The 20,892-nt window shown below is 47.9% G+C and overlaps 1 protein-coding gene across 1 annotated transcript in view; it reads left to right on the top strand.

Annotated features, from left to right (window-relative positions):
* The window catches only part of LOC134577714 (netrin-1-like), a 547,430-nt gene that overhangs the window by 452,389 nt on the left and 74,149 nt on the right, over positions 1-20,892 (top strand). The window lies entirely within an intron of this gene.

Below are 20,892 nucleotides of genomic sequence, written 5' to 3'. Positions count from 1 at the left end.
AGCAATCTACCGGGAACTTTGGAGCAGTTGACCATGGCATCCAGGTTTGGAACTTTTCCACCACCTCAGCCCCTTTTGGAGATCTACCCCATTGTAGCAGCTGCTGTGGCATGGGGTCAATCATTGTCAGGATCATCAATCTGTTGTTACTCAGACAACTAAGCACATGTCATATCATCAACAAAACCATTCATCATACATACGATCATGATATTTCTAGGGAACTCACTTGGTTGGCCGCTTGTCACATTTCTTTTTGCTTTCATGTACCAGGCGGTGGCAACATCCCTGCCGACAATTGTCTCATTTATATTCCAGGCATGTTCATCATACACTTCCTACAGCCGCCCATACAGTCATGGCCACCTTTTCGTTCCAGAGACTAAATCATGGATTAGACATACTCATGCAGCATAGCATGCACTATCCCACTTAACACTTTCGTCCCATACTTGTAGAAAGGATGACACAGCTTTCACCTTGCTTAAAGATTCTTATTGGAACACGGCATATCTCAACCAATCTCAACATCTCTCCTAGGTTTTGCTTCTTTTTTGCCATCTTAAACTGGAACTATCTCACACACCATTAAAGTATATATTTTACAGGCATTCAACAACACATGCTAACCCTATTGCCTAAACTACCATAGCTTCATGCCATCATACAAGACAAGAATATACTCAGAGGTTTTCAGGAATCCATCCCCTCACGTTCCTCTCAGAGATTACCAATAGCTATCCAACTTTGCCATCCTTATCTGACCTATTAGATCTACAACCGTTTAATTATACTACCAATTCGGCCATTACTGGCCATGTACACAGCCTTCCACGCCTTTCTCAGGTCAAGAGAATCCACTACCATCACCACCACTCAGACAGATCATTGTCTTCAACGATCCCAACCACGTAAACACATAGATCACTACCTATTGGCTCTACTACATTCCAAAACGAGTCACACGCACCAGCAGTAGAGATAACATACTATCCTACCCACAACAAATGGTGTCTAGTTGCGGTCCTAGATTCCTACCTTCAAAATCCTTCCAGGAATTAAATAATGCATTTAAGGAATGTCTGGGTAATTCGTATATATTTGTTGACTGTATTAAATCTTTGATTATTTATTCATTTTTGCCCTCTTTATTTACAGGCCTACCGTATCGTCGTTAGTGATGTACCGAACTGTCCGCCGGCGAACAGTTCCTGGCGAACTTAGCGTGTTCGCGTTTGCCGCGGCGGGCGGACACATGCGCAGTTCGATCCGCCCCCTATTCGTCATCATTGGGCAAACTTTGACCCTGTGCCTCTCGGTCAGCAGACACATTCCAGTCAATCAGCAGCACTCCCTCCCTTCCACACCCTCCAACCTCCCTCCCAGCATCCATTTTCGATTCATTCTGAAGCTGCATGCTTAGTGAGAGGAGGGAAAGTTTAGCTGCTGCTGATTAGATAGGGAAATTGATAGCTAGGCTAGGGTATTCAGTGTCTACTACAATCCTGAAAGACTCATCTGATCTCTGCTGTAAGGACAGCACCCCAAAAAGTCATTTTTAGGGCTATAACATCAGGCTGCTTTTTTTTTTTTTTTTTCCTGTGTAATGTAATTGCAGGTGCCTGCCTGCCTGCCAGCTTCTGTGTGAGGTTCACATTGGATACTGTGCCTACTTGCCCAGTGCCACCACTCATATCTGTTTTAACAATAGGTTAAGCTTTACATTTAAAATAAATATTTTTTTTTCACTGTAATAGAAGAGCAGTTGCCTGCCTGCCAGCTTCTGTGTGAGGTTCACATTGGATACTGTGCCCACTTGCCCAGTGCCACCACTCATATCTGTTTTAACAATTGGTTAAGCTTTAGATTTAAAATAAATAATTTGTTTTCACTGTAATAGAAGAGCAGTTTCCTGCCTGCCAGCTTCTGTGTCAGGTTGGATGCCTTGCCCATTTGCACAGTCAGTGCCACCACTCATATCTGTTTTAACAATTGGTTAAGCTTTAGATTTTAAATAAATATTTTTTTTCACTGTAATAGAAGAGCAGTTGCCTGCCTGCCAGCTTCTGTGTCAGGTTGGATGCCTTGCCCATTTGCACAGTCAGTGCCACCACTCATATCTGTTTTTTTTTTTTTCAATTCTTTATTTTTGACGTGCAAAATACATAGTACAATCAGGCGAGAGGTGCCCCAAAAGCAGTCCTCAGGCTTTTCCGCGTGGAACATGTGGGGTACATGAATATCAAGAACATTTTTTTTTTTTATATTGTTATCAGGCGTAAACAATTGGATTTAAACATAGAGTGAAAGTATATGAGCGTTAGATCGTTGCGAAAGCCATGCTAGAGGCCACCTAAGCAGTGTCATTAGTTTTACAAAAAGGCTTTCATTTTAGTATTAATAACATATTGGACTAGTCACAATGCTGTATCATACATATTCGGTGGCATAAGATATTACTGCACATTCCAAGCACGTATGCAAAAGGTGACACTGGTAGGCATCAATACAAACATGGATTTTATATTCAGGATATCTGACGGTGTGCAATTCGTTGACAACAATAGTCGAGGATCATTATAATATACTTTTAGGCAATGCGTGTAAACAGGGAGGTACATGTTTAGTCTAGCATATTGTTAGGAAATTAGAGTGTTTAACGAACATTAACAACTTTAGTAGGAGGGCTTAAGTTTTGCGCGGGTAAAACAAGCTCACAGGACAGGCTCAAAGAAATGCTAATAGAAGATTATGAAATGTTAAACGGTATGTTGACATTGGCATTTCGTTATAAAACATGCTAGGTATACGATTCAACTATGCTTAATAGTAGTTTGCCATGCTTAAGTAAGACAATTGCGCGTTTTACATTTTTAAAATGGAAGTCTAACAGAATAACGTTAGTAACAGGTGAACCAAGACAGAGCTTATTACTCTCTATTAATCCTTACATCTATGGGGAACAGGCTTAGTCTAGTAGTTAGTCTCCCATTGCAGGGATGCTGGTTAGTACATGCTTAAATTCTTAAAAGTGACGTGTTGACTGCATGTGGATTTAAAGGCATATGGGTTAATTACAAAAGTAACGGTTAATTCACAGGGCAAAACAAACATTAAACAGTTGAGATGGACTGGGCAGATAGAGTGAAAAGGTTTGATTGTTACATCCAAGTCCCGTACTGTAAGTAGGCTGGTAGCTGGATCAAGGGCTGCTGCAATCTGTCAGCCGATGCCTTTGGTGTGCTTTAGTAGATGATCCGATGTGGGGCTCGACCCGACCCGGCTTGTCAGCTCCAAATGATGACCCTCCGTCTGGATTCCCCAACTTGATTCATGTGTGCGTTTTTGCGGTGGGCGAATAGATGTTGTGTTTTTCCGATAGCGTCGGCTTGGTCTCAGTCGTGTGTTGGAAGTCACCTCAGGGCTTTGGGTCTGGTGCCTGACTCCTCTACTCCCGCTCGTGTATGCAGGTAAGTGGGGTGTTGTATGTCTCGCATTGCGTAGTCGCCTTATGTGGGTGCGGGTTCTCCGTCGGCGATGATTGTTTTCCCTTCTGTTCCGAGTGGGACACCGCCTTGTCGAGTTAAAGAAGGTGTTTGTAATGACTTGTGGAGTCGGTTTGCCCTGAGGAGGTTTAGGCCTTTTGCTGGTCGCGGCCTTGCGTACCTTCTCCTGAGATTGGGCCTGTTGCGCCGCCATCCACGCCTCTAGTCGTCGCCAGAGTTGTTGGAACGCTTTGTCTATGCGTCGTTGCGTGTAGTTTGGTGGGCCTAGTTGGACCGGTTCCGGCCCGCTCAGCCCTGGCCTCCACGAAGAGAGCTCGTCCGCCATCTTAGGCCTTACCGGTCGGGTTGATGTGGGGTTTGCTTGGTCGCTTAGTGAGTCCATGGGGCTAGCCCAGGGGGACCGGGATAACCCCCACCGGTCCAAAGGGGGGGGTTGCAGGGCTGCCGACTTGCTTGCGGTCGCTGCCGGGTCAGTCCTGGGGGATCGGCCGACTCCCCCAGGTATCAGGCCGCCATTCCCGCTAGGCCGCATGTTCGGACAGCGTGTTTCCAAGGTGCTTAGGCAGAAATAGGGACACCCTCGGGCGCACAAATGTTGCGGTAGCAATATACTGTCTGCTCCTCTCTGTTTTATAGTCGCTGCAAGTAGGATTCGTTTGGATTGAGTTCAGATGTGCAGGAGCTGCTAGCAAACACGTCCGGCCATCTTGGCTGTCAGGCCCCGCCCCCCACTCATATCTGTTTTAACAATAGCTTAAGCTTTAGATTTTAAAGAAATAATTTTTTTTTCACTGTAATAGAAGAGCAGTTGCCTGCCTGCCAGCTTCTGTGTCAGGTTGGATGCCTTGCCCATTTGCACAGTCAGTGCCACCACTCATATCTGTTTTAACAATAGCTTAAGCTTTAGATTTTAAAGAAATCATTTTTTTTCACTGTAATAGAAGATCAGTTAGTTGTCTGCAAGCGTCTGGGTGTCAGGCGTACTTCAGCGTGTGCTCTGCAGACCTGTGCCAGCGTGCTTTGACAGTTGCCAATCATATCTGGTGTCTCTTTAGCGTGCTTTTACAACCAAAATTTTGTTTCCACTGTAATAGAAGAGCAGTTGCCTGCCTGCCAGCTTCTGTGTGAGGTTCACATTGGATACTGTGCCTACTTGCCCAGTGCCACCACTCATATCTGTTTTAACAATTGGTTAAGCTTTAGATTTAAAATAAATAATTTGTTTTCACTGTAATAGAAGAGCAGTTGCCTGCCTGCCAGCTTCTGTGTGAGGTTCACAGTGGATACTGTGCCCTCTTGCCCAGTGCCACCACTCATATCTGTTTTAACAATAGCTTAAGCTTTAGATTTTAAAGAAATCATTTTTTTTCCACTGTAATAGAAGATCAGTTAGTTGTCTGCAAGCGTCTGGGTGTCAGGCCTACTTCAGCGTGTGCTCTGCAGACCTGTGCCAGCGTGCTTTGACAGTTGCCAATCATATCTGGTGTCTCTTTAGCGTGCTTTTACAACCAAAATTTTGTTTCCACTGTAATAGAAGAGCAGTTGCCTGCCTGCCAGCTTCTGTGTTAGGTTCACATTGGATACTGTGCCTACTTGCCCAGTGCCACCACTCATATCTGTTTTAACAATAGCTTAAGCTTTAAATTTTAAAGAAATCATTTTTTTTCACTGTAATAGAAGAGCAGTTGCCTGCCTGCCAGCTTCTGTGTCAGGTTGGATGCCTTGCCCATTTGCACAGTCAGTGCCACCACTCATATCTGTTTTAACAATTGGTTAAGCTTTAGATTTTAAATAAATAATTTGTTTTCATTGTAATAGAAGAGCAGTTGCCTGCCTGCCAGCTTCTGTGTGAGGTTCACATTGGATACTGTGCCTACTTGCCCAGTGCCACCACTCATATCTGTTTTAACAATAGCTTAAGCTTTAGATTTTAAAGAAATCATTTTTTTTTCACTGTAATAGAAGAGCAGTTGCCTGCCTGCCAGCTTCTGTGTCAGGTTGGATGCCTTGCCCATTTGCACAGTCAGTGCCACCACTCATATCTGTTTTAACAATAGCTTAAGCTTTAGATTTTAAAGAAATCATTTTTTTTCACTGTAATAGAAGATCAGTTAGTTGTCTGCAAGCGTCTGGGTGTCAGGCCTACTTCAGCGTGTGCTCTGCAGACCTGTGCCAGCGTGCTTTGACAGTTGCCAATCATATCTGGTGTCTCTTTAGCGTGCTTTTACAACCAAAATTTTGTTTCCACTGTAATAGAAGAGCAGTTGCCTGCCTGCCAGCTTCTGTGTGAGGTTCACATTGGATACTGTGCCTACTTGCCCAGTGCCACCACTCATATCTGTTTTAACAATGGCTTAAGCTTTAGATTTTAAAGAAATCATTTTTTTTCACTGTAATAGAAGAGCAGTTGCCTGCCTGCCAGCTTCTGTGTCAGGTTGGATGCCTTGCCCATTTGCACAGTCAGTGCCACCACTCATATCTGTTTTAACAATAGCTTAAGCTTTAGATTTTAAAGAAATCATTTTTTTTCACTGTAATAGAAGATCAGTTAGTTGTCTGCAAGCGTCTGGGTGTCAGGCCTACTTCAGCGTGTGCTCTGCAGACCTGTGCCAGCGTGCTTTGACAGTTGCCAATCATATCTGGTGTCTCTTTAGCGTGCTTTTACAACCAAAATGTTGTTTCCACTGTAATAGAAGAGCAGTTGCCTGCCTGCCAGCTTCTGTGTGAGGTTCACATTGGATACTGTGCCTACTTGCCCAGTGCCACCACTCATATCTGTTTTAACAATTGGTTAAGCTTTAGATTTAAAATAAATAATTTGTTTTCACTGTAATAGAAGAGCAGTTGCCTGCCTGCCAGCTTCTGTGTGAGGTTCACAGTGGATACTGTGCCCTCTTGCCCAGTGCCACCACTCATATCTGTTTTAACAATAGCTTAAGCTTTAGATTTTAAAGAAATCATTTTTTTTCACTGTAATAGAAGATCAGTTAGTTGTCTGCAAGCGTCTGGGTGTCAGGCCTACTTCAGCGTGTGCTCTGCAGACCTGTGCCAGCGTGCTTTGACAGTTGCCAATCATATCTGGTGTCTCTTTAGCGTGCTTTTACAACCAAAATTTTGTTTCCACTGTAATAGAAGAGCAGTTGCCTGCCTGCCAGCTTCTGTGTTAGGTTCACATTGGATACTGTGCCTACTTGCCCAGTGCCACCACTCATATCTGTTTTAACAATAGCTTAAGCTTTAAATTTTAAAGAAATCATTTTTTTTCACTGTAATAGAAGAGCAGTTGCCTGCCTGCCAGCTTCTGTGTCAGGTTGGATGCCTTGCCCATTTGCACAGTCAGTGCCACCACTCATATCTGTTTTAACAATTGGTTAAGCTTTAGATTTTAAATAAATAATTTGTTTTCATTGTAATAGAAGAGCAGTTGCCTGCCTGCCAGCTTCTGTGTGAGGTTCACATTGGATACTGTGCCTACTTGCCCAGTGCCACCACTCATATCTGTTTTAACAATAGCTTAAACTTTAGATTTTAAAGAAATCATTTTTTTTCACTGTAATAGAAGAGCAGTTGCCTGCCTGCCAGCTTCTGTGTCAGGTTGGATGCCTTGCCCATTTGCACAGTCAGTGCCACCACTCATATCTGTTTTAACAATTGGTTAAGCTTTAGATTTTAAATAAATAATTTGTTTTCATTGTAATAGAAGAGCAGTTGTCTGCCTGCCAGCTTCTGTGTGAGGTTCACATTGGATACTGTGCCTACTTGCCCAGTGCCACCACTCATATCTGTTTTAACAATAGCTTAAGCTTTAGATTTTAAAGAAATCATTTTTTTTCACTGTAATAGAAGAGCAGTTGCCTGCCTGCCAGCTTCTGTGTCAGGTTGGATGCCTTGCCCATTTGCACAGTCAGTGCCACCACTCATATCTGTTTTAACAATAGCTTAAGCTTTAGATTTTAAAGAAATCATTTTTTTTCACTGTAATAGAAGATCAGTTAGTTGTCTGCAAGCGTCTGGGTGTCAGGCCTACTTCAGCGTGTGCTCTGCAGACCTGTGCCAGCGTGCTTTGACAGTTGCCAATCATATCTGGTGTCTCTTTAGCGTGCTTTTACAACCAAAATTTTGTTTCCACTGTAATAGAAGAGCAGTTGCCTGCCTGCCAGCTTCTGTGTGAGGTTTACATTGGATACTGTGCCTACTTACCCAGTGCCACCACTCATATCTGTTTTAACAATTGGTTAAGCTTTACATTTAAAATAAATAATTTGTTTTCACTGTAATAGAAGAGCAGTTGCCTGCCTGCCAGCTTCTGTGTCAGGTTGGATGCCTTGCCCATTTGCACAGTCAGTGCCACCACTCATATCTGTTTTAACAATTGGTTAAGCTTTAGATTTTAAATAAATAATTTGTTTTCATTGTAATAGAAGAGCAGTTGCCTGCCTGCCAGCTTCTGTGTGAGGTTCACATTGGATACTGTGCCTACTTGCCCAGTGCCACCACTCATATCTGTTTTAACAATAGCTTAAGCTTTAGATTTTAAAGAAATCATTTTTTTTCACTGTAATAGAAGAGCAGTTGCCTGCCTGCCAGCTTCTGTGTCAGGTTGGATGCCTTGCCCATTTGCACAGTCAGTGCCACCACTCATATCTGTTTTAACAATAGCTTAAGCTTTAGATTTTAAAGAAATCATTTTTTTTCACTGTAATAGAAGATCAGTTAGTTGTCTGCAAGCGTCTGGGTGTCAGGCCTACTTCAGCGTGTGCTCTGCAGACCTGTGCCAGCGTGCTTTGACAGTTGCCAATCATATCTGGTGTCTCTTTAGCGTGCTTTTACAACCAAAATTTTGTTTCCACTGTAATAGAAGAGCAGTTGCCTGCCTGCCAGCTTCTGTGTGAGGTTCACATTGGATACTGTGCCTACTTGCCCAGTGCCACCACTCATATCTGTTTTAACAATTGGTTAAGCTTTACATTTAAAATAAATAATTTGTTTTCACTGTAATAGAAGAGCAGTTGCCTGCCTGCCAGCTTCTGTGTCAGGTTGGATGCCTTGCCCATTTGCACAGTCAGTGCCACCACTCATATCTGTTTTAACAATTGGTTAAGCTTTAGATTTTAAATAAATAATTTGTTTTCATTGTAATAGAAGAGCAGTTGCCTGCCTGCCAGCTTCTGTGTGAGGTTCACATTGGATACTGTGCCTACTTGCCCAGTGCCACCACTCATATCTGTTTTAACAATAGCTTAAGCTTTAGATTTTAAAGAAATCATTTTTTTTCCCCTGTAATAGAAGAGCAGTTGCCTGCCTGCCAGCTTCTGTGTCAGGTTGGATGCCTTGCCCATTTGCACAGTCAGTGCCACCACTCATATCTGTTTTAACAATAGCTTAAGCTTTAGATTTTAAAGAAATCATTTTTTTTCACTGTAATAGAAGATCAGTTAGTTGTCTGCAAGCGTGTGGGTGTCAGGCCTACTTCAGCGTGTGCTCTGCAGACCTGTGCCAGCGTGCTTTGACAGTTGCCAATCATATCTGGTGTCTCTTTAGCGTGCTTTTACAAAGAAAAAAGGTTTCCAGTGTAAGCTAATAGCAGCCAGTCAGTGTCCTTCAAGCGGCTCTGTCAGGCCTTCCTTCAGCGTGTGCCCTGCACAACCCTGCCAGCGTACTTTGACAGTTGCCACTCATATCTGGTGTCTCTATAGCGTGCTTTTACAACCAAAATTTTGTTTCCACTGTAATAGAAGAGCAGTTGCCTGCCTGCCAGCTTCTGTGTGAGGTTCACAGTGGATACTATGCCCTCTTGCCCAGTGCCACCACTCATATCTGTTTTTACAATAGCTTAAGCTTTAGATTTAAAAGAAATATTTTTTTTTCCACTGTAATAGAAGAGCAGTTAGTTGTCTGCAAGCGTCTGGGTGTCAGGCCTACTTCAGCGTGTGCTCTGTAGAACTGTTCCAGCGTGCTTTGACAGTTGCCAATCATATTTGGTGTCTCTTTAGCGTGCTTTTACAAAGAAAAAAGGTTTCTAGTGTAAGCTAATAGCAGCCAGTCAGTGTCCTTCAAGCGGCTCTGTCAGTCCTTCCTTCAGCGTGTGCTCTCCAGAACTGTTCCAGTGCACATTGTCAATCATATCTAGTGTCTCTATAGCGTGCTTTTAAAACCAAAATTTGTTTTTTACTGTTATAGATTGAATAGCAGTTACTTGTCTTCAAGCGGGTGTCTCAGGCCTACAGTGTGTGCTCTGCAGAACTGTTAAAGTGCACATTGCCAATCATATCTGGTGTCTCTATAGCGTGCTTTTAAAACCAAAATTTGTTTTTCACTGTTATCGATTGAATAGCAGTTACTTGTCTTCAAGCGGGTGTGTCAGGCCTACAGTGTGTGCTCTGCAGAACTGTTCAAGTGCACATTGCCAATCATATCTGGTGTCTCTATAGCGTGCTTTTACAAAGAAAAAAGGTTTCTAGTGTAAGCTAATAGCAGCCAGTCAGTGTCCTTCAAGCGGCTCTGTCAGTCCTTCCTTCAGCGTGTGCTCTCCAGAACTGTTCCAGTGCACATTGCCAATCATATCTGGTGTCTCTATAGCATGCTTTTAAAACCAAAATTCTTTTTCACTGTTATAGATTGAATAGCAGTTACTTGTCTTCAAGCGGCTCTGTCAGTCCTTCCTTCAGCGTGTGCTCTGCAGAACTGTTCCAGTGCACATTGCCAATCATATCTGGTGTCTCTATAGCATGCTTTTAAAACCAAAATTCTTTTTCACTGTTATAGATTGAATAGCAGTTACTTGTCTTCAAGCGGGTGTCTCAGGCCTACAGTGTGTGCTCTGCAGAACTGTTCCAGTGCACATTGCCAATCATATCTGGTGTCTCTATAGCGTGCTTTTAAAACCAAAATTTATTTTTCACTGTTATAGATTGAATAGCAGTTACTTGTCTTCAAGCGGGTGTGTCAGGCCTACAGTGTGTGCTCTGCAGAACTGTTACAGTTCACATTGCCAATTATATCTGGTCTCACAGTAGCTTGCACGCATAGTACCACTAATCCCCCAAAAAATGACAGGCAGAGGCAGGCCACCCCGCAGGGGCCGTCGTGGTCATGGTGCTGTGATTCCCTTTTGCCCTAGAATAATGCCCAGTTTTCAGAAGCCACGTACCCTGAACTTGAAAAGTTCTGAGGACATAGTTGACTGGCTAACACAGGACACCCAATCTTGTACAGCCTCCGCTCGGAACCTTGACGCACCATCCTCCTCCAGCTTAGCTTCAGGCACCTCTCAAGATACCACTCACCCGCCTGCTGCCACCACCAAAACTAGCACCACAGCCGCTTTACTTGGTATGTCAGAGGAGTTATTCACACACCCGTTTGAAGAAATGAGTGATGCGCAACCATTATTGCTAGAGGATGTTGATAACAGGGATATGTCTCAGGCAGGCAGCATTAAACACATGGAGGTACGGTGTGATGATGATGATGTTGTACCCGCTGCTGCTTCCTTTTCTGAGTTGTCAGATACAAGCGAAGCGGTTGATGATGACGATGCGTCCATGGATGTCACGTGGGTGCCCGCTCGGCAAGAAGAAGAACAGGGCGAAAGCTCAGATGGGGAGACAGAGAGGAGGAGGAGACGAGTTGGAAGCAGGGGGGGGTCGTCGCAAGGAGCTAGTGGCACAGTCAGACAGCATGCATCGGCACCCGGGGTCAGCCCGACAGCACGCCAATCAACGCATGCTGTGTCCACCACCAGAATGCCGTCATTGCAGAGCTCAGCAGTGTGGCATTTTTTTTGTGTGTCTGCCTCTGACAACAGCGATGCCATTTGCAACCTGTGCCAAAGGAGGTCCAACACCCACCTAGGTACAACTGCTTTGCGTCGGCACATGATCTCACATCACAAACGCCTATGGGATCAACACATGAGTACAAGCAGCACGCCTACTCTAAGCCGCCATCGTCCTCCTGGTCCAGCATCTTCAGCCACGTCAACCACTGCTGTCCTTCTTGCCCCCTCTCAACCATCCGCCACTCTGTCTCCCACCTTGAGCAGTTCCCGCTCATCTGCCCACAGTCATGTGTCTGTCAAGGACATGTTTGAGCGTAAGAAGCCAATGTCACCAAGTCACCCCCTTGCCCAGCGTCTGACAGCTGGCTTGTCCGAACTATTAGCCCGCCAGCTTTTACCATACAATCTGGTTGAGTCTGAGGCGTTCAAAAAATTTGTAGCTATTGGGACACCGCAGTGGAAGGTACCCGGCCGGAATTTCTTTTCACAAAAGGCAATCCCCAACTTGTACTCGATTGTTCAAAAGGAAGTCATGGCATGTCTGGCACACAGTGTTGGGGCAAGGGTCCATCTGACCACTGATACCTGGTCTGCAAAGCATGGTCAGGGCAGGTATATCACCTACACTGCGCATTGGGTAAACCTGCTGACGGCTGACAAGCAAGGAATGCGTGGCATTGCAGAGGAGTTGGTGACACCGCCACGAATTGCAGGCAGTCCTGCTGCCACCTCCTCTACTCCTCCTACTCCATCCTCTTCCATAACCTCCTCGGCTGAGTCCTCTTGTGCCGCTGCTTCTTGCTCCACATCAACGGCACCCCCCAGCTCCCCAGGTACTATTCCACATCCCGGATACGGCAGTGTCACGCCGTCTTTGGTTTGACTTGCTTGAAAGCAGAAAGTCACACCGGACAAGCACTCCTGTCCGCCCTGAACGCACAGGTGGAAAAGTGGCTGACTCCGCAGCAACTGGATATCGGCAAAGTGGTGTGTGACAACGGAAAAAATTTGATAGCGGCATTGAAGTTGGGCAAGTTGACACATGTGCCGTGCATGGCACATGTGTGTAATCTGATCGTACAACGCTTTGTGCATAAGTACACAGGCTTACAGGACGTCCTGAAGCAGGCCAGGAAGGTGTGTGGCCATTTCAGGCATTCCTACACGGCCATGGCTCACTTTGCCGATATCCAGCGGCGAAACAACATGCCAGTGAGGCGCTTGATTTGCGACAGCCCTGCACGTTGGAATTCAACACTCCTAATGTTCGACCGCCTGCTCCAACAAGAAAAAGCTGTTAATGAATATTTGTATGACCTCTGGGGAGCTGGGATTTTTTTTGCCACGTTACTGGACGCTCATGCGCAATGCCTGTAGGCTCATGCGTCCTTTTGAGGAGGTGACAAACCTAGTCAGTCGCAACGAAGGCACCATCAGCGACATCATACCATTTGTTTTCTTCCTGGAGCGTGCCCTGCGAAGAGTGCTGGATCAGGCCGTAGATGAGCGTGAAGAGGAAGAGGAAGAGTTGTGGTCACCATCACCACCAGAAACAGCCTTATCAGCATCGCTTACTGGACCTGCGGCAGCGCTAGAAGAGGATTGTGAGGAAGAGGAGTCAGAGGAGGATTGTAGCTTTGAGGAGGAGGAGCAAGACCAAACACAACAGGCATCCCAGGGTGCTCGTTGTCACCTATCTGGTACCAGTGGTGTTGTACGTGGCTGGGGGGAAGAACATACCTTCATTGACATCAGTGAGGAGGAGGAACGGGAAATGAGTAGCTCGGCATCCAACCTTGTGCAAATGGGGTCTTTCATGCTGTCCTGCCTGTTGAGGGACCCTTGTATAAAAAGGCTGAAGGAGAACGACCTGTACTGGGTGTCCACGCTACTAGACCCCCGGTATAAGCAGAAAGTGGCAGAAATGTTACCGAATTACAACAAGTCGGAAAGGATGCAGCATTTGCAAAATAAATTAAAAAGTATGCTTTACACAGCGTATAAGGGTGATGTCACAGCACAACGGGAATCTAACAGGGGTAGAGGTGGAAGTCATCCTCCTCCTCCTCCTCCCACGACCACGCCGGCAAGGACAGGACGCTTTAAAGACGTGTTGTTGATGGAGGACATGCGGACCTTTTTAAGTCCTATGCATCGCCACAGCCCTTCGGGATCCACCCTCAGAGAGCGACTCGACCGACAGGTAGCAGACTACCTCGCCTTAACTGCAGATATCGACACTCTGAGGAGCGATGAACCCCTTGACTACTGGGTGTGCAGGCTTGACCTGTGGCCTGAGCTATCCCAATTTGCGATAGAACTTCTGGCCTGCCCCGCTTCAAGTGTCCTGTCAGAAAGGACCTTCAGTGCAGCAGGAGGTATTGTCACTGAGAAGAGAAGTCGCCTAGGTCAAAAAAGTCTAGATTACCTCACCTTTATTAAGATGAATGAGGGATGGATCCCGAAGGGACTGACACTGGGCGATACATTCGATTAAAAAAGGCCTGATGAGATGAGCTGCCTTGGGCTAAAAATGGTCCACACGCTGCTGTATTTTAGCTCTGAATGACGTTTGACTTGCGTGACTTATCCGCCACCAACTAGGGTTCAAGCCGCCATGTTTTAGGGCACTTTCTGCCTGTGAAACAAACATAAATTTTTCTGGCCGTTGCTACAGCAGCGGCTGCAACAATACCAAATTTTTCAGGCATGTGTACATGCCTAATTTTTAGGCCCACTGGTGCAGCACTGTGGCTTCAAAAACCAAACCAAAAAAAAATCCTCCAAGATGGCACCAATATACCAGTGGTCTAAGCATCTTCCCACCTTGGCCTAAAAAGGGGAGGTGATTCAACAATTAAAAATCTCTGACATTTACACGTCCACTGATAGGAGACGTGGAAGGTATTAAACTGATATGAACAATACTAAACTCACCACTCCTATCTGGTGGCACATTAGCTTGCCCGCGCAGTGCCCCAAATTTCAAGTAAGAGGACCAACCAAGCATCTTCTTCCATTTCCCTGTTACATAAATCAATGCCATATCCATAGAAATTGTAGAGAATATCCAGGATAGTTTTACAGGGCCAAATCATGTCGCCTGTTGAAAGAGGTGACCTTGCTCGGGTCCCAGGTGTGCGGTTCCTAAAATGGCTGCCATATACATGTCCTCTGATAGGAGACGCGGAAGGTATTAAACTGATATGAACAATACTAAACTCACCACTCCTATCTGGTGGCACATTAGCTTGCCCGCGCAGTGCCCCAAATTTCAAGTAAGTGGACCAACCAAGCATCTTCTTCCATTTCCCTGTTACATAAATCAATGCCGTATCCATAGAAATTGTAGAGAATATCCAGGATAGTTTTACAGGGCCAAATCATGTCGCCTGTTGAAAGAGGTGACCTTGCTCGGGTCCCAGGTGTGCGGTTCCTAAAATGGCTGCCATATACATGTCCTCTGATAGGAGACGCGGAAGGTATTAAACTGATATGAACAATACTAAACTCACCACTCCTATCTGGTGGCACATTAGCTTGCCCGCGCAGTGCCCCAAATTTCAAGTAAGAGGACCGACCAAGCATCTTCTTCCATCTCCCTGTTACATAAATCAATGCCATATCCATAGAAATTGTAGAGAATATCCAGGATAGTTTTACAGGGCCAAATCATGTCGCCTGTTGAAAGAGGTGACCTTGCTCGGGTCCCAGGTGTGCGGTTCCTAAAATGGCTGCCATATACATGTCCTCTGATAGGAGACGCGGAAGGTATTAAACTGATATGAACAATACTAAACTCACCACTCCTATCTGGTGGCACATTAGCTTGCCCGCGGAGTGCCCCAAATTTCAAGTAAGAGGACCGACCAAGCATCTTCTTCCATCTCCCTGTTACATAAATCAATGCCATATCCATAGAAATTGTAGAGAATATCCAGGATAGTTTTACAGGGCCAAATCATGTCGCCTGTTGAAAGAGGTGACCTTGCTCGGGTCCCAGGTGTGCGGTTCCTAAAATGGCTGCCATATACACGTCCACTGATAAGAGACCCGGAAGGTATTAAACTGATATGAACATTTACTAAACTCACCACTCCGAGTGCTGTTATTTATTTAATTTTTTTGTGGTGAGGCTTTACAGGACAGAGTGCTTCTCCACGGGACATGTTAACTCACGGGCAGCTGACTCATCAAGGAACCAGAGCAGCTTGAACGAGGTGACCTTACTCGGGTCCCAGGTGTGCGGTTCCTAAAATGGCTGCCATATACACGTCCACTGATAGGAGACGCGGAAGGTATTAAACTGATATGAACAATACTCCACTCCTATCAGTAGGTCCGTCCCATTGTGATTTATGCCCCCCACCCACCGCGCAGGGATGGGGGCCGGGGGGGAGGAAAGTAGGCCCCCCCATTGTGATTTATGGCATATCCATAGAAATTGTAGAGAATATCCAGGATAGTTTTACAGGGCCAAATCATGTCGCCTGTTGAAAGAGGTGACCTTGCTCGGGTCCCAGGTGTGCGGTTTGTGCAGGGGTGGGGGGAGGACAGTAGGTCCCCCCATTGTGATTTATGGCCCCCACCCACCGCGCAGGGGTTGGGGAGGACAGTAGCTCCCCCCAGTGTGTATCATGGGCTTTGAGGACAGGTGTCAATCCATACCTGCCAAGTGACCCTATGTAGGGGTAACAGTCCCTATTCTGCTCTGTGTCAGTGTGTATCATGGTCTCTGTGGACGGGGAACAGTCTCTATTCTGCTCTGTGTCAGTGTGTATCATGGACTCTGTGGACGGGGAACAGTCTCTATTCTGCTCTGTGTCAGTGTGTATCATGGTCTCTGTGGACGGGGAACAGTCTCTATTCTGCTCTGTGTCAGTGTGTATCATGGTCTCTGTGGACGGGGAACAGTCTCTATTCTGCTCTGTGTCAGTGTGTATCATGGTCTCTGTGGACGGGGAACAGTCTCTATTCTGCTCTGTGTCAGTGTGTATCATGGTCTCTGTGGACAGGGAACAGTCTCTATTCTGCTCTGTGTCAGTGTGTATCAGGGGTTTTGAGGACAGGTGTCAATCCATATCTGCCAAGTGACCCTATGTAGGGGGAACAGTCCATATTCTCCTCTGTGTCAGTGTGTATCAGGGGTTTTGAGGACAGGTGTCAATCCATATCTGCCAAGTGACCCTATGTAGGGGGAACAGTCCCTATTCTGCTCTGTGTCAGTGTGTATCAGGGGTTTTGAGGACAGGTGTCAATCCATATCTGCCAAGTGACCCTATGTAGGAGGAACAGTCCCTATTCTGCTCTGTGTCAGTGTGTATCAGGGGTTTTGAGGACAGGTGTCAATCCATATCTGCCAAGTGACCCTATGTAGGGGGAACAGTCTCTATTCTGCTCTGTGTCAGTGTGTATCAGGGATCATTAGGATAGGTGTCAATCCATATCTGCCAAGTGGCCCTATTTAGGGGGAACAGTCCCTATTCTGCTCTGTGTCAGTGTGTATCAGGGATTTGACTATCTTTATTCAGATTGAAAAATTACAATTCCAGGAAAAATGTAACAAACATTTACAAGAACATGTTATGCACATCATAGAAACAACGTAAACCTCTTTAAAGCCACAAACTTAAGACAAAAAATACGTACACACAATGTGAAAGGGTGTGAAAGAATATTCTGAATCCTTACACGTTTACTTTATCGTTTGTTTGATTTTTGTGAACCATATATAAACTACAAGCAGCGTGAAAACTATAAAAACTCAAGTGGCCATGCTGATCAAATTAAATAGTATGCTTTACACAGCGTATAAGGGTGATGTCACAGCACAACGGGAATGTAACAGGGGAAGAGGTGAAAGTCATCCTCCCCCTCCCACGACCCCGCCATATCTGCCAAGTGACCCTATGTAGGGGTATTGCTGGAACCACTGACCAATGACCGAGGACCTGACACCAGGAGGGGTACCCGGCGGCTTGCCTGGTATGCCGCCGGGTGCGAGGCCCCTCCTGGCTGCCCGGCCACCATCGCAGACACTGGTCTGCAGCTCCGCAGTGAGCAGAGCTGCAGACCATGTGACTCGCGAGAATTGGCCAATCAGAGCGTTGCCGCGGGTTACCACGGCAACGTTCTAAAATCTCTCGAGACTACACGGTCTGCAGCTCTGCGGAGCTGCAGACCGGGAGCAGTGGCCACCGGACCACCAGGGAGCCCACTGGACCACCAGGGAAAGGTAGGCTCTCCCTCCCCATCACCCCCCACCACACTCATCCTCACCCCCCACCACCATCACCACCCCCAGCCTCACCCCCACCCCCCTCAGCCTCACCATCACCCCCCTCAGCCTCAACCCCCACCCTCACCATCACCCCCACCCCCCTCAGCCTCACCCCCACCACCCTCACCATCACCCCCCACCACCCTCACCATCACCACCCTCAGCCTCACCCCCCCACCATCACCCCCACAACCCTCACCATCACTCCCCACCACCCTCAGCCTCACCATCACCCCCACCACGCTCAGCCTCACCATCAACCCCCACCACCCTCACCATCACCCCTCACCACCCTCAGCCTCACCATCACCCCCACCACCCTCAGCCTCACCATCACCCCCCACTACCCTCACCATCACCCCCCACCACCCTCACCATCACCCCCCACCACCCTCAGCCTCACCATCACCCCCCACCACCCTCAGCCTCACCATCACCCCCACCACCCTCAGCCTCACCATCAATCCCACCACCCTCACCATCACCCCCGCCACCCTCAGCCTCACCATCTCCCCCCACCACCCTCACCATCACCCACACCACCCTCAGCCTCACCATCACCCCCCACCACCCTCACCATCACCCCCCACCACCCTCAGCCTCACCATCACCCTCCACCACCCTCAGCCTCACCCCCCACCACCCTCGGCCTCACCCCCCACCATCCTCAGCCTCACCCCCCCACCCTCACCATCACCCCCCACCACCCTCAGCCTCACCCCTCCACCCTCACCATCACCCCCCACCACCCTCACCATCACCCCCACCACCCTCAGTCTCACCATCAACCCCCACCCCCTCAGCCTCACCATCACCCCACCACCCTCACCATCACCCCCACCACCCTCAGCCTCACCATCACCCCCACCACCCTCAGCCTCACCATCACCCCCACCACCCTCAGCCTCACCATCACCCCCACCACCCTCAGCCTCACCATCACCCTCCACCACCCTCAGCCTCACCCCCACCACCCTCAGCCTCACCCCCCACCACCCTCACCATCACCCCCACCACCCTCAGTCTCACCCCCACCCTCACCATCACCCCCCACCACCCTCAGCCTCACCCCCACCCTCACCATCACCCCCCACCACCCTCAGCCTCACCGTCACTCCCCCACCCTCAGCTTCACCCCCCACCCTCACCATCACCCCCCACCACCCTCAGCCTCACCATCAGCCCCCACCCCCTCAGCCTCACCCTTCACCATCACCCCCCACCACCCTCAGCCTCACCATCATCCTCCACCAACCTCAGCCTCACCCCCACCACCCTCACCCCCCACCACCCTCAGCATCACCCCCCCACCACCCTCAGCATCATCCCCCACCACCCTCAGCATCACACCCCCACCACCCTCAGCATCACCCCCCCACCACCTTCAGCATCACTTTCTCATCACCCGCAGCATCACCCTCTCATCACCCTCAGCATAACCCTCCGTCACCACCCTCAGCCTCACCCCACTCACCATCACCCCCTCCTTCTCACATCACCCCCTCTCACTCTCACATCACCCCCTCTCACATTACCCCCTCTCACTCTACCCCCTCTCACTCTCACATTACTCCCTCTCACTCTCACATTACTCACTCTCCCTCTCACATTACCCCCTCACTCTCACATTACCCTCACTCTCACATTACCCCCCTCACTCTCACATTACCCCCCCTCACTCTCACATAACCCCCCCTCACTCTCACATTACCCCCTCTCACATTACCCCTCTCACTCTCACATTACCATCACCCCCCTCCCTCTCACATTACCATCACCCCCGCTCCCTCTCACCATCACTCCCTCTCACCATAGCTCCCTCTCACCACCGCACCCCCTCTCCCTCTCACCATCACACTCCCCTCACTCTCACATTACCCCCCCTCACTCTCACATTACCCCCCTCACTCTCACATTACCCCCCCTCACTCTCACATTACCCCCCTCTCACTCTCACATTACCATCACCCCCCTCCCTCTCACATTACCATCACCCCCCTCCCTCTCACATTACCATCATCCCCCTCCCTCTCACATTACCATCACCCCCCACCAGGGGAGGGCTGGCAGCCTTAGACCTGGGGGGCAAAACCAGTCAAGTGGCCCATTACGCCACCAAATCAGTTCACCATCCATGCCCACCTTTTCCTGGTTTTATAACGAATATTGATGTTATGCTAATCAGTAGCTCTTTGCCATACCCGCTCCTTCACGGCTCTGACTTTCAATGTTGTCAGAGCACAGGCTGAGAATCTCTGAGCCTGTGCTCTGACTCACTAACTGAGCGCCAGAACCACGAGGGAGAGGATATGATCTGACTGCACCTACTGCTGGTGCGCACCAGTTGACCACCAGCGAATCGTTTAAATTAAATATGCTGGTGTACCCAACTTGTGAGCTGTGTTGGCCACCGGGTGCCTCTGTTGTCATGGCACCCTGCGTGACCGCACAGCTTGCCCACCCCAACGGCTGGCCCTGCTGGCACACACTGACGTTACTACTTAGACATCCCTCAATATTAATACAGACATCAGAGTAAACACCAATAAACTGTGGAAACAGAGCTGATCCCCCAAATTTATAAAGGTTTGCTTAGAGGATTTATTGTAAGATTAAATCATGCCTCATCCTCTCTCTCCCCCATGCGCTGCTCTGTAGGCTGGGAGGAAGTGAAGAGTAATCACAGTCTCCCAGCACAACGCCACCTGTGGCTGCATGGGGAACAGCTGTTTAATGTAATGCTTGCAGGACAGCCAGCTGCCGCAGAACCTCTTTGTTTCCGTCTCTGCAAAGGGCTCCAGGCACTGCTTGTTGTGAGTGTGACCCACTGTAAATTAGGGGCAGAGGGCAGAGGGCACTTGCACTGCGGTCAAGACAGGTCTGGGCAGGAGGAGAGTGCAGTGCAATCAGTGCACTTCCCTCCTGTGGGTCACCAGTAGACTGGTGCACCTGCCCAGGATCAGAGCCGGTGCAAGGATTTTTGCCGCCCTAGACAAAATATAAATTTGCCGCCCTCCCATGTGACATCACAATGCCCCACCCATATGATCTGCCATATGAACTAACGCCAGTGCTGCACACAGTGTGTGTTTACATTAAAAAGCCTGCAGGGACTAGATATAGACACCAGAACCACTTCATTAAGCTATAGTATCCCTTTAATGTGAGGTAAATTATAGATTAGTGTCACTAATAATATACTAGATTGCCTACTTACAGTTAGATGAGGATGCAGGGGCGGACTGAGAACCCTCAGGGCCCCCGGGCAAAATAAATCAAGGGCCCCCTTACAGGCCCCACCCATACTCTGCAGCTAGCGCCACCCA

This window comes from Pelobates fuscus, chromosome 11, assembly GCF_036172605.1.
Source record: "Pelobates fuscus isolate aPelFus1 chromosome 11, aPelFus1.pri, whole genome shotgun sequence".
Lineage (NCBI taxonomy): Eukaryota > Metazoa > Chordata > Amphibia > Anura > Pelobatidae > Pelobates > Pelobates fuscus.
The sequence above is the reverse complement of the archived record's forward strand: the minus strand, read 5'-3'. Positions and strand labels throughout refer to the sequence as shown.